This window comes from Oryzias latipes, chromosome 21 (genome assembly GCF_002234675.1).
Source record: "Oryzias latipes chromosome 21, ASM223467v1".
In the NCBI taxonomy this organism is placed as follows: domain Eukaryota; kingdom Metazoa; phylum Chordata; class Actinopteri; order Beloniformes; family Adrianichthyidae; genus Oryzias; species Oryzias latipes.
In genome coordinates this window covers 2,570,411-2,584,870 of record NC_019879.2, presented here as the reverse complement: position 1 = coordinate 2,584,870, position 14,460 = coordinate 2,570,411, and positions in this window count along the sequence as shown.

Here is a 14,460-nt window from a genome sequence, read left to right as displayed (position 1 = left end):
TTTGTTCAGATTGTTTAGAGTCACGACTGTCCAAATATTCTAAAAAGAAAGCAGTGTCTCTAAGAGCAAATGCTTCTAACACAAATGTCAAAGCGCACGTCTGCAAAAAAGTGGTTAGTTGGAGCGGACAGCAGATGGAAAACGGAGCGACTTGTTCAAAACCACTGGGAGCGTTTTCTTGATGAGAAGAGACGTTGACCTCATTTGACTGCAGCTTTGCTCCTGGTGCTGTACTTTGACAAGCTTCCCCGCTCCGTCTTCACGTGTTTGACTTCACTAACTGTGTTTCTGACTGACTTTTGTCTGTCTTACTCGTGTAAGTCAAACCTCCTGGCAGTTCATCATGTGCACTTCATCGAGGCAGATCTGCAGCTTAAATGAGCAAACAGAGCCGTCACACTTTCAATTCAATAAGTCACTTTTTTTCATTTAGAAAAACTTCTAATAAATGTGAAGAAAAATATATTTTTTTAAATCAAACTTTTGATAAATGTTGTTTTTACTGTTGTGATTTAATTAAGTTTACTTCAGTCAATATGTTTTTTTTCCGTCATTTTAGTGAAATGACTTATTCAGATGTTTGGTTGTTGATTTTCCATAACTCAGAGTGTTGCTATGGCTTTGTGTGTTTCTGTTTAGTCTGTTTCAATTATTTTTATGTTTCATTGATCTCTTAAAAAGTATACAAAGATCTCCAAACTGCCAAGTGGTACCACAACCGAGGCTCTGTATAGCTGACAGCAAACACGACGTTAAAGGGAACTTTGATAAAACCAAGTGTGCTTTTAGCTGTCTTGGATGAGCTGGCAATGAAAAGCAGGAGAAGGAAATGGAGCGTTTGGAAGCTATTGATGAGAACGAATCCAAACACATTTGGCAGACGTCCAAAGCAAAGACCAAAGTGACTGTTCAGATCTCATCATTGTGGCATTTTAACAGTGTTAGGCACAAACACTGGTGCTAATGTATGACCACCAGTGTCTTGCCAAAGGACCCTTCAGCAGATGGGCGGGGAGGCTGGGAACTGAACCTGCAAATCTTTTGCTCATAGGTCAACCTTTCTACCTCTGCACCATGGCCGTCCCCATCAGTCACAACGGCCCTTGAGTGTGGATCCGGGCTGCCTGTGGGTGAAAAATGGGCAAATCTGTACGGGGCACGTAGGTGACCCGCAGGGAAATTCAAGATCATATACAACCCAGTGAGCCCGTAAGGCGGAAATGTTCATGCACGTTTCTTTCTACCGGCATGCTTCAGGGGGCGGGGGGTTAATGAACACTTCAGACACACATAGGGGTAAGATGACAGGTTTTGAATAAGCTGGACCCAAAAGAAGACAAGAATTAGGGCAGAAGTAGTGCAGTTTATTGAAGGTAGAAATGTGGATGGCTGATCCGGTGAAGAGACAACTGGCAGATGGGCAATAGGTCCAGAGTTGTTCTTCCTGGGGGAGGTTGATGGCAGTGAAGGTAAGAATCCAGAAGGGTTTGACGGGGCTTGGCTTGGCTGGATAAGACTTAAAGCTGATTTAAACTTGGCTTAATAGGGTTTGGCTTGATGTGGCTTAGTTCAGCTTAGCTTGGCTTCAACCAGGCAACAGCAGAGGTCGGTGTATTCTTCCATAGAGAAGCAGACAAAGGCTGGACGGCGTGATGGACTGATAAGGGTTGATTAGATCCAGAACAGGTGCGACTGACCCGATCCTCAGGCAGGTGTGCGAGGGCGACCCCGACACTTGACAACCGAATACTGCACAGTGTGCAGGGAGCCTGTTTGTGCTGTTTACCCCTAGCTGTTAGAAATGAGAAATTTAGACAGAGCGTAGTCTGTGTTGTCATCCTACAGGCACTATATACCCTCACGTACCCTGCACACTCCATGTTAGAGTGTGGCATAAGGACACCATACGACAGCATGAGCCTTACTTCACAAGTGTACATTACCTACATTATCCATACGACTGCTTCACAATGTACTTACCACCCGCACGACAATTCATGGCGTCCCTTAAGGTGGTCGCACGAACCACTAGGGACCAGCAAGACACACCTGTGCTCCCTTTAAGATGCTCCTCTCTGCGACCCTCTACAGACCCGGTCAGGCCAAAAACCTGCAGCATCCATACAGGTCGACCTCCCCTACAGGTGCATGTGACTTAGGCCTTTGTCTTTGCAGTCAGCTGCAGGGTCTGACTGAGTCTCCCTCTCTTCATCTCTTTGACCACATGAAGGTCTATTCCGGGTTCTAACACTGAAAATGTGTCAAAAAAAACGCTGTGAGTAGAGATTTTGAGCAAAATGACATGACAAAACAGAGATAGACATGAGGTGGATGAACAGGTCAATTTAAAACCCGAGGTTTTTTCAGGAGTTCTGTAGGGTGAAAGCTTTTATGTAGCCCCACTGTTCTGCATCCAGGCTGCGATATTTCTGCCTGAAGTAGAATATAGAAATTCATTTCTGTTCCAGCTTTAATGCGTTTCTGAATACCATTCATGTTACTGTTCTGGCACTTTTGCCTCAGCTGCAGCCATTGAGGACGATCAGCTCCAACTGAGTCCACATCAACGACTTCCAATCGGATCCAAATCCACGAGGTAGAATCACGGCTGACCTTCTTTCTGCCTGTGAAAATCTTAAAGTAGAATTTAGCACAAAACATCAAACAATCCAAACAAAACTGGAACATAACATGGCTTATTTTGTAAAAGCCTCAGCTTAGTAAAAGTTATCATGGTACAAATGTGGTCAAAAGAATGTCAGCAAACCTTCAGTAATTGCTGTTTCTTTAAGTAAAGAGCCGGACTCCAGCAGGATAGACTGATGGATGACAGCTGCAGATAAAGGAAATCATCACTGTTTCCAAAAGCCCAATCAATCTGAGTAGAGGTTCGAAACGCTTCTTTAGTTCAAAGAGCTGACCAGGGGGTAAGTATTCAGATGGAGGCAGAAAGGAGGGCTATGAAGACCACTCTATGTGTCAATCTGAACCCAATCACAGATGAGGAAGCTGAATGTGAGGCTTTTGCATCAATGAAGGAGTGTTCAGCCCCAAAGTAACTACTTACAATCAAATGTGGTCTGCCAGAAGGAAGTAAGAATTTGTCATGCATTACAGCCTGAATGCTAAAATCTCATTTTCCCACTCTGATGAAAACTGAACAAATTGTCGGCCGTTCTGGAAACCAGCTGCCATTTAAGGACTATTCATGTGCATGCATATGTTTTTGTGTTTTCTACGCATCTGTGTGTATGAATCAGATAAAATAGGCTCTCTGTATTTCTCCCCTCTGGCAATCACTAAAGGTTGCCAATCACCTCCTCTTCTAATTCCTAAAAGATGAGCACTTGCATGCTGAGGCTTGGGCCGCCTCGCCACAGGCTTTGGCACAACCTCTGAGGCCCGCTGGGCTGCTCTTCACCCAGAACGTGGGACTGGGGTTATGGACACAAGAAGGCATGCTCACCAAATGAGAAGTGGCGCCACATTAACGTTACACATTTTCAGCTCCGTTCAACAAAGCATTAAATCCAAAAAATATAAGGCGTATCGGGTGGCAGATGGAAACCATGAATGCTTTTCCTTGATTTTGGGTGTGTGTGTGAGTGTGTGTGTGTGTGTGTGTGTGTGTGCACATGTGCAGTCTTTGGAGGACAATGTGAAAATCTGTCTCGTTTCTGGAGGTAATAAAAAAGAATAGAATTTACAAAATAACAACAGAAAGGCGTAATTACTTCCTGCAAGAGTTTTACTTTAAACCTGGAACACGGAGAACGTTCAGGATAAACAGGTGCAACTCTCATTACTGAGATCAGACTGGCTTTATTAATTGTGATAATTGTGCTTAACACAAGGAAAACATTCATTGTAGTCCTACTCCAGTCATCTTTTGATCTATTGTCAAAGTTTTCCCAGTGGTCTTTTAATTATTATTATTATTATTATTATTATTATTATTATTATTATTATTATTATGCTTCTTTAAGCCAAAATCCTAAAACCTGTGTCTTTTCTAAGACATAGTTTCTGCAGAACAGCAGGAGTTCATCAGAAATTCACCTCTGAGTTGTGGGCGGGACGCTTGGCGCAGAGTAAGCCTGTACTCATTTCCTGTCATCCCTTTGTTTAAACACTCTCTCTAACTTACAGCCCCTCACATTGCCAACCTAACATCATTAGCGTTGCGCTTAAAACTGATGAACATCGTAGCGATCCAGCCGTACAGTTTTGACTCAGATTCCATTGCAGATGAGGAAAACAAAGACGTTCATGGATCTGTAAGTGGATGTATCAGAATGGAGAGGAGCAGGGAGCTTGTGGCCTCCCCAGCTCATTTTCTACATAACAAATACCATTTTTTTTTCAAACTCCATTTTTCCATCTGCCCCTGATTCTCCACGATTCGATTAAAGAAATACTCAAAAAAGTAACATCAGACCTGTGTTTCTATGTCCTCCATCGTGAGCAAAAACAGGATTTTCATTGGAAGACTTGACTGCAGCTACAGTGCCAGTAATTTTTTCGCAATTCATCACGGAGAAAGACAGATAAAAGGGAGAAAAGCCTTCTTCTTCAAGAGCAGAAGCCTTAGAGTCCAGTCAATGAGATAGAAACAGAAACGTTCTTCTGCTTAGAGCAAACCCTGATATCATAAACTGATCTGAGTTGGGGTCAGAGGTGAGAACGGGCCAGTGATGACAGATTAATGAGCTCGTCAGGGCAGATGGAGGCCCCTCTCCTTCAGCGCTGAGTTCTTTACCTGCATCGTGATGGCGGCTTTCCACCTGCCAGCTGCAGTAATGCGCCCCCACCTGGCCACCTGGTGTCCTCACTGACAGGTGAGGTCAGCCATCCTGCAGAGAGCAAGGCTCTGCACTCGGCATCAGGTTTAACAAGCTGTCACCAGGCTTTAGGGAACAGAGAAATGATTGAGAGCCTAAATGTGTTACTGACGTACTGTACGCCCAAGCACACTCACACGTTTGCATGTGTGTGTGTGTGTGTGTGTGTGTCAAAGCACCGCAACACAAAACCTGTTTCCACTTAAAAGCAGAAGCCCCCACAACAAAGGCCCCAGCTGAGGGAGTCATAACGAGGAGAATATCATTTTTCTTTGGCCTCTGTGATCTGCTTTTCTTACATTTCACTTTCAAAGCTCGGCTCGCTGGCAGAGCTTCTCCACATCTCTGATGGAAGGAAGAAAAGCTGGGAAAGATGGAAGGAAGAAAAGCTGCCACCATCCTCTCCTCACACCCCCACCCCAACGCTAAAATGGACAGAAGTAAAGAGAAAGATTCACTCGTTACTGTTGATGAAACCGTCCGGTTGGATGTGGTTCCTCAGAACCAACTTGCCTTCGCTAAAGGGATCCACTTCGCTTCTGAGGTTTTCCTGACAAGGCCCCCCATGGATTATCTTATGCTCTCATTCCAGCATTAATTCAACAAATCTAGATTTCTTTCTCTATGAGGCGCTTTTCTCTGCTTCTTCAAAGACCCTCCCCTTCATGTCCAGGCTTTTCTCCTATTGGTTATTAATTCACTTACAACTTCATCCTGTCCGGCTGCATCAAGCTGTTTAGGAGCAGAACACGTCAGTGCCCTCACACCTCAGAAAAACAAGGTTATTTTGTTTCCTGCAGGGACCCCCCCCCCCCCCACACACACACACACACACTTTAAACCTTTTCTGTGTAATTGCAGAGTGGAACCAAAGTTCAACAATGGTTCCTGCAGTGTGTGCTTTTCTGATCAAATAAAATACTTGTTGAAAAAGCCTACTGGATGTGTGTCACCTGCACCTGCGTCCCTCACCTGTCCCCTATGGTCGTGAAAATACGGTAACTGTAATATTTCTACGTCATTATCTTTCACTACTCAAGCTTTGTCATTTTTTTAGTCGTTATTTTTGCCAGAAACAATCCAAATGTTTCAACAGCAACCTCTAAGGCAGCTTAAAGCGGAACAAAATACATTTACATGCAGATTCATTTTAATGTGGACACTTTAGGCGAGCTAGGCTAACGTGAAGCCATACGGATTACCTGGCCCTGAGTCTACATTATTATTCTTAATCTTGCTTTCTCTGGCAGCTGCTGTGCTGCTTCTGCAGTCAGAATGATGTATTCATGCGATTGTAAATCAGCCAAAGTGGCACGCCCCCCATGTGGTCTGCAAGCCGCCTGGTCACTCCTTGACCATTTGGTCACTGAGACAATTGATGGCTCTGTAAAAAGCTGGAAACGATCAAACCTGACAAACAATAATAGCATGACAAAGGAATCGCTGAGACATTTATTCTCCCTTTACCACACATGCATCACAACGTAATGTCAACCATGTCTGTTCGTCCTCAACTGATCCTCATCTCTTTGACCAGCCTTGTGGTTTAAGGGTGAAGTCATCTGTCTAAAAATGTGTTCATTTTTTCCTTCTCTTGTTCAAAACTTTCGTTTAATTCCTTCCTATTACTTGACCCTCTTCAGAATTGGATGCTTCACTCACCTGTCGCGTCAGTCTGAAGCACCTTTACCCAAACACTACAGTTGTATGATCCACAAGTCAGTCAGGTTGCATCTCATATGTTGAGCACATGTTGATGTATGAACCGTGGTGACAGTGGGGGAAAGAGGGGGGGTAATTATTTATTATTATTGAATGGGCTGGTAGTTACAGGCGGAAGGAAGCACGCATTTATTGTTGAACGTCCTCCAAGAAGACAAGTACTCATGTCCTCTGCCTCTTCCTTTTCCCATCCCTTTGTGTCTCTGAAGTACCATGTCAATGCAAATATATATACACATATATATATATATATATATATATATATACATATATATATATATATATGTATATATGCTTGGGAATCTTCTTGTGGAATGTTAAACAAGCTATAAATTACCATTGTTTTATATTTGCTTCATGACGTTTAGATCTGATCCAGTTTTTAACTTTCTTTTCAGTCGATTTCTATAACATGACAGTTAAAAAACACACAATGTCACAAACATATAGCTCCAACATTTTCTGCTGTTTGCATTGTAACTCATGCACATTACTGCTAGGCTCTGTTGAAAGAGTTTTGATGTCAAGTTGAAGCTTTGAAAGCGATTGAAACCATGTGTTCCTGTTGCAGTAATGGGTCAGCTGTGCCACACATATGTGTACCAAAGAGACTAAAGCTGGATGGATGCTGCCTGGGTGCCAGTTGTGCTCTGAGTTACTGCACTGGGTTCTGGGGGCTTTGGGGGTAAGTATTGATGCTTTTTTATTTTTTTATGACAGATGTAGTCATCATGACCCTTCAGGTTTTACTGCAACAGCCCCATGGGGTTAAAAATGATCACCGAGTAATGTCTCTTTCCCTGAGAGGAAATGTTTGGAAGTTAAACTGTCCTCTTGGCCATTACAATAATTTATATGTGCGACAAGGATCTGGTGATATGGAAGGTAGCAGTCGAAATGAGACGTTAATACCTCTTTCTTCATCGCAATTGCAGTGCAGAAACACAAGTCTGATAAAAAGTTTGTTTTCCACAGCTACATCTTTGGAGAGATAGATCCAGTTTGATTTGAGAAACTGATCTGTACAAACTGTGTTTGACACAATGCCATGCTAAAGTGTTTTCTCTTTTTTCTTTCTAACTTCTCCTGGAAGTTTGTAATCATTACTGTCAGGTGTAAATAGTCTAAAAGGGGCGGGGCCTGTCCACACTCAACCTTAAATGTTGCAAACATATCTTTTGGCTCTAAAAATCTGCACACACAAACGGGTCAACCTGCACACAATACAACTACTATACAAACCATCACACGTAAAGCATTTCATTCAGCCAAGAAAGAGCCAGTCCCAGGGGCAGGTTCAGGCCCCCGCCCCCAAACTCTGCCACTGTGAGAATCTGGTCAGGCACCGACAGGACCAAGGCAGCCAGCGATGGCCTCAGCGGAAACCCCAACTCTCCAAACCTCCAAAGTCCTGTACCAATAGTGTACCGCCCGCCTCTCACCGCCTCTGTGTTTAGCTTTACCTGGAAGTCCTACCTTGTCTCCACCACCTTCGACCACCCACCATTCCATGGTAAACCAACCCAGGCTCCCAATCATCTGTCATCACAGCTTCAACCAGACCAGCAGCTCACCCGCTGTATCACCTGCCCAAGCCATGCGAATTGCAGCCCAGAACCCGCCACCACTACTGGGACTCAATAAACCGTTTTCAACTTACTGTCCTGCTTCTGGGTCCAGCAACTATCAAACATAACAAAAAGATGCATCTGATTTTACAAAAGAACAGTAAACCAAAGGTCACTTACTAATTTTCCCTTTTTATAATTCTATTTATACTGAGTTTCACATGATCTAATGTTATTTACCAGTATTTTCTTTGCTTGGAATGAGGCATAAAAACCAAATAGGTCAAAGAAAATTGGCCAACAGACTTGAATGTGTAGTAGAACAGGATGTGGGATCTGATTTGAGATGTTACAGCTTTAGGAGCGACTTTGAGTTATTTCCCAGTGATTTTTTCTTTTTCGCATTTTCTTGATCTCCTTTTGATGTGTTTATAGCAAAGCTCACAAAAGTGTCAAAGCTACAACCCAGCCAAAAAAAAAGTCCCCTATCTTCACGCTTCGATGGTTCTGAAGTAGAGCTTTTTGTGCTCTTTGGTTCTCACTCAGAAGGCAAGCATTGCAAACACAAACCTTGCATACATGTGTGCAGCAGGATGAGAGTCACAGCACTTTGCAACGTGTGGAACATGGATTTGACGTAGATGCCTGCCCCACATGTCAGGAAGGTGGGTTTTACATGTGTATTTGTGGGTAAATAAGTTTGAATGAGAGTTGTGAAAAAATAGGAGACAAGTGTTTTGTACATTAGCCTCTAAGAAGCAACAGAAGTGCTTCAAAACTTCAAAAATTGGTACAATAGGGGGACAAAGTGTTGTTCTGTTAATCCAGCCAACTGCAAATAAAAAAAGGCATGCCTTCTATAGAGCACAAACGTACTAAAAATGACCACAACCAAACCGTTTCTATGAATTGTGCACAGAAACAAAAACATGACAGAGGTTTTTTATCGGGACATACACTTAAATTCAGTGTAAAATTTAAAGTTCAAACAAAGGTTCCTGTCTGGAACCATCATCCAGTGGTCATTTGAAGAACTGCAGTATTTGGTATTTCTGTTTTTTCTTTTTAAGTTTTTAAACAGTTATCTAGAAATCAGAATTTGACCGTCCCGTGTAAAACAGAATTAAAGTTGAAAGAAGCACCTGCATGCAAGCACATGGATGTCCTTAACCCTTGTGCTATCCTAGGCACTTTAACATTGGAAGTTGGGTCATCTAGACCCACTAGACAGTGCTCTGAACCTTTTTTCTTCAATGATTTGTGATCTTCACTGGTGTCCATGGATTACATGAAATCTTTCCACCTTTATCCACCTTTGTCATGGTAGGAATAACATGTCAATGTAAGGGTGGGGTCATCTAAGATAGCACAAGGGTTACATTAACTGATTTCAGTTGATCTGATGTATTCTGGTAGTTTTTTTCCCCCCAGACATTTGGAGAATAGAAGCTGAATTCTCCATTTTCAATGTCGGTCCACCTTCACTGTTAAAGCGGACAACCACAACACTTTGGGTTGGAGTAATCAAGGCTGAAACATGCACCTCACACCGTGAACTCATAGAGACCTCCAGATGAAGGAGACTGGCCTAAAGGACACGGGAAAGTCCACCTTTTCAGGCTCATCAGTGAAAACGAAAGCTGCAACCTTCATCTTAAAGCACAGGAAAGAAGGAAAGAATAATTGTGGATTATTTGCTGCCATCTTTGGGATGGTGGCTTGATGCAGGCATTGTTCCATTTTCCACCGATTAGCTTGAGAAATTTGGTAGTTTAACCCTTGTGCTATCTTAGATGACCCCACCCTTACATTGACGTGTTATTCCTACCATGACAAAGGTGGATAAAGGTGGAAAGATTTCATGTAATCCATGGACACCAGTGAAGATCACAAATCATTGAAGAAAAAAGGTTCAGAGCACTGTCTAGTGGGTCTAGATGACCCAACTCCCAACGTTAAAGTGCCTAGGATAGCACAAGGGTTACATTTTATTGGCAGAAAAGTTGTGAGCCATGTTACCTGACCTCCACTGCTCAGGTCGTGTGGGATGAACCTGAGCCCTGCAGCAGATGGATGGCTGCTCTGGGATTTGGAGCAAAATCCCTCAAAAAAACATGACAGCAAAAGAAAGCTGTGATTTCAACTAAAACTTGCTGATTAATAAATAAGAAGTTGTTCTTAAATATTTTACCTGGATAAATACAGGTGTACTAAATCCTCATTCATTGAGATTTTGCTCATTGTGATTTTTGGCCCTTTTCTAGACAACAAGTTCATTTCTTCGTCCTATTGCTCAATACAAACATTGACATTCTGGCACAAAACATCCATCTCTTTAGCAACAAAGTAAGATACACTAAAAGTATTTTTCAGTGAGATTTGGAATGTGGTGTTGCATGAAACAGTGTGAAGTCCTCTCTTTTCATTACCGCCAACGTGGTGATCCAAAAACAAGCCTCTTCGCTCCTCCTTTACGCACACATGTGTTGCAAGTCTGGTTTCACTTTATGAAAAATGAAGAAACTGCAAAAATGAAAGAAGGAGAAAAAAAAATCATGCCTTGTAAATCCATTACTGGTTGGGACAGAAACCCAACGTCAATAGGAGTGTTTTTGTGTGATCCTCAATCCTGCTCACTCACTGAGGCTTAGTCTTATAACAAACACCACAACAAATTGCTTTACATTTTAGTAAACGGAAGGGACTAAACGTAAGATCTTCTCTGACCCAGTTCTTCAGATGACACTAACAAACCACATCGTTAACCTGGGCTGAGGCAATACTGTTCCAATACTACGTCGACAGTTCCTGCGACTCAAGCTCTTTAAGTTTCTATTGGCCTTCATTGGAGCACAATCAAAGTCCACTGATGTTCCTAAATGGAAGAATGTGTTCCTGATGCACAGATGTGTCAAATAAAGCCTTGCACATGCACCCCCCATATGGATGTCCTTATCATTTTTAGTCCTCAGGCTGGAGATGCATTAGAATCAGTGTGTGTTGTTTTCATTAGTGAAAGCTGCCCCCCTTCCCCGTTGTACACTGTACCATATTTGTGTCTCATTACACTAAAGGGGTCATGGGTCGTTATCCTGTTACAGTTTTCCCGTGATTCTTTCTTTTTGTGTCTGAAGTATTACTGTGTGTCTCGTGGCATCTGTTATTGAAAAAATATGGATGCACAATTTCTCCAACTGGATGAAAACATACTTTTATTTGGGAACTTATATTGTCCTGGGCTTTGGGGAAATTCAAAACTGCGATTTGCATAAGGTCGGCGTAAACAATCGGCAGTTATACATTCATAAAAAGACTCACTTAACTCAAAGTCAAGTGAACATTCTTTTAAAGAAGGGATCTTTTTTTTTTTTTTACAAAAACATATGGTAACACCAGACAAATCGTCACACAAGCGAGCGTGCCAACAGTAAACGTTGAAATGAAATAATGGAAATAAAGGACAACTATTTTGTTGGCAGTCTAACAGACAGCTGACATGACATTTTGACCCATCAATCAACCTCAAAGAAACATGTCATCCATATTTAGGTTTTTGTAATAAGCACCAAACGTTTGAATCGATACTGACATTTATAATGCACACTAAAATGAGGCACAACTGTGGTGAGTGTGCAAGTGCAGACCGTTGACTATAAGATTGAATATGATGAGAAGTGGACTGTCTGACCCCTCCCCCCTCACGTTCCACATAGGAAGTACCTGCTGGTTCCAAGAATCCAAAATCAATAGACTTCTATTGAAAGGGAAACAGTTATTTCTCAGTCATTCTTTTGGTCAGAAGAACCATTCTTACTCTGATAACTTTTTTAACATCTTCTTGTTAATCCCCTTTTTTTTCATGATGTTTTATATTGATAAACTGGCCAATTAGATGCCTCAGTAAAAGTCCAAAATGTCAGATTTAAAGATTCTCCTAAGCTGACTTTCAAGTGGTAGGGGTGTGGAGTGATTGGCAGACATGCTGTCCATAGAAATGTTGACTCACGGACCAATCACTGCTCACCGATGATTTCTGCTTCCAACATGCCGACGAACAAATCATGGAAACATAGTGACTGAATTTACTTCATTATGTTGGAACTGGAACCAAGGCCTACTCTATGGATGAAGTCACAGTCAATCTGTCCAGTTCTCTTATACAATCAATGGCATCAAGAAAAAATGGCGGTTGACTTCATCTGGTTGGAGCTGGAAGTAAAACATTTTCTATGGGTGACTTCAGTCCAGTTCTTTATTTACAGTCAACAGTGCGGCAGGTCACTGGTATCTTCAGGTGGGCATCCTCTCAACGATCAACGTAAGCTTTGTTGAATCAGGTCCCCCAACACGAGAAAGGCCCAATTTTCTGTTCCAAAGTCTGACCCCACCTCCGTCTGCTCACACACCCTCCAGCCCCATAAACCAAAGCTGTCAATCAAGTGGTGACAAGCTATCCGAAGATTTGATTTTATTTTGGATTGGAATCCTTTGAGACTTCAGAGGTTGTCTTTATTTCAATTATTGAGTTACACATTATTTCAAGAATTTACTTGGTGAGCTAAAAAACACAGAAAGGACGCTCCATAACAGGTCAATCATCTTTGAACTTTTATAGGATGTGTACATTTCACTCATAGAATCTGATCTAGCTCCTTTTTTAAATGACAGGAATACAATTGCAAAGAAGAGTTGATTAGTCTGATCTTTAACAGGATCCCAACAGTGGACACAGAAATATGGGCATTCTCTGCAGCAGACACATTCAATCTTGTTTACTGCATCCCTTCTGCAGCATCAATTTGGCTTTTCCTTTTTTTTTGCTGATAAATCAAGCTGAATATTAATTCAAATGTGTTGGGAGAGACAGCCTGCATCTCCGGCTGAATGCTAAATAACTTCCAATCACACATGCTCGAGGTCTGACGTGCTGACAGCAGTTGTAATGCATGGGAACATGTTTAACACATTCATAGTGGAGCGCATAAGTCGATGTGTGCTGTCAGTGTACACATCACTTCATCGCATCTGCACTGCTGGAAAAAATGAAATGCTTTGTGGTTGAATAGAAATATTTTTACAGTCCAAGTGGAACTGATTTGGAGAATAGAAATTTACTCACAAATGAATGAGAAAGTTTCAGGCTTAAATAATTCATTCTTTTTTGATGGGGGTGGGGTTGAGCACAGTAGTGAATCCTGTTCAGCAGCTTTCACACAGTGATGCACACGAATCCCCTGTAGGGATACCCTGGATCCCCTCATTCATATCCCAGCAGAACTTCCCTTTCCATCTGGCTTCTTAAACACACAGGATCTCCACCTTTCTGTTTTCCATTGCCATTTCTCTCATTTTCTCTGTCAAAGTCCCTAGACTCAAAGTTTTTACCCTAAATGTCACAAATCTTGCTCCAGACTTTTTCTTTTACAGTTCTATTCCGCTATCTCAAAGACTTTGTGTCATACAATTCTGGACAGGCACAAACCACAATTATTAATTGCTCCTTTATGATCGATTTTTAAATAGCTGGTACTTCTGCTTTCACTGCGAGAGTTGAAGCAGAGACTTTCTCTGGGATGATTTTATGAACGCAAACATGGAAACATGATTACCATGCAGAACTCTTTAATATAATAAACCCGATCTCTCCACATTCTCCTTGTCTACCCAGCAATGTATGTGAGACATACACAGAGAAAGCTCCATGTAGGGATCAGACCATAACTTTAGCTGGTAGCTCCTCCCACAGCAGTGTCAACTATCCCTGGCTGTGGCCCGGGGAGCGCTCAACGCTGCGGAATGCCTGAACGCTACGGAATGTTAACCCCGCCCACATAATGCTGTGGTATGGTCACCCCGCCCACGCTGAGCCCATCTTCTTCGCATTTTACAAGTTTCCATGTGCAATCTTAGGGAGTTAATCAAATTATGGCTCAGTAGCGGTACTTTTTGCTTGGTCTCACTGACCCAGAGGAAGAACTGTACGTGTGGCCGACTTTTATCCTTGGACGCACTTAAAATATGTGCGGGCAATGGAGCAATGTGCACCTTGGCTGCATGCTTTACGAGTGGCCAACGTCAATTTCCATCAGTTTTTGTGTTTGATCGCACGTAAAAAATGCAATTTACTGCCTTTAGGATAAGTACAATCGTGCTTTAAGGTTGATGGTTTTTTTTGCTCCCTTTTCTATACGGCTACAGGCGAAAAAAAAGGCAGACCGAACAAAGCTGCTGACTGTGACGTTAGTTGTCTCTTGGAAATAAAGTTTAACTATACCTGTCATTAATTGATCAATGGTTATATGTAAAATTATATCACGATATAAAATAAA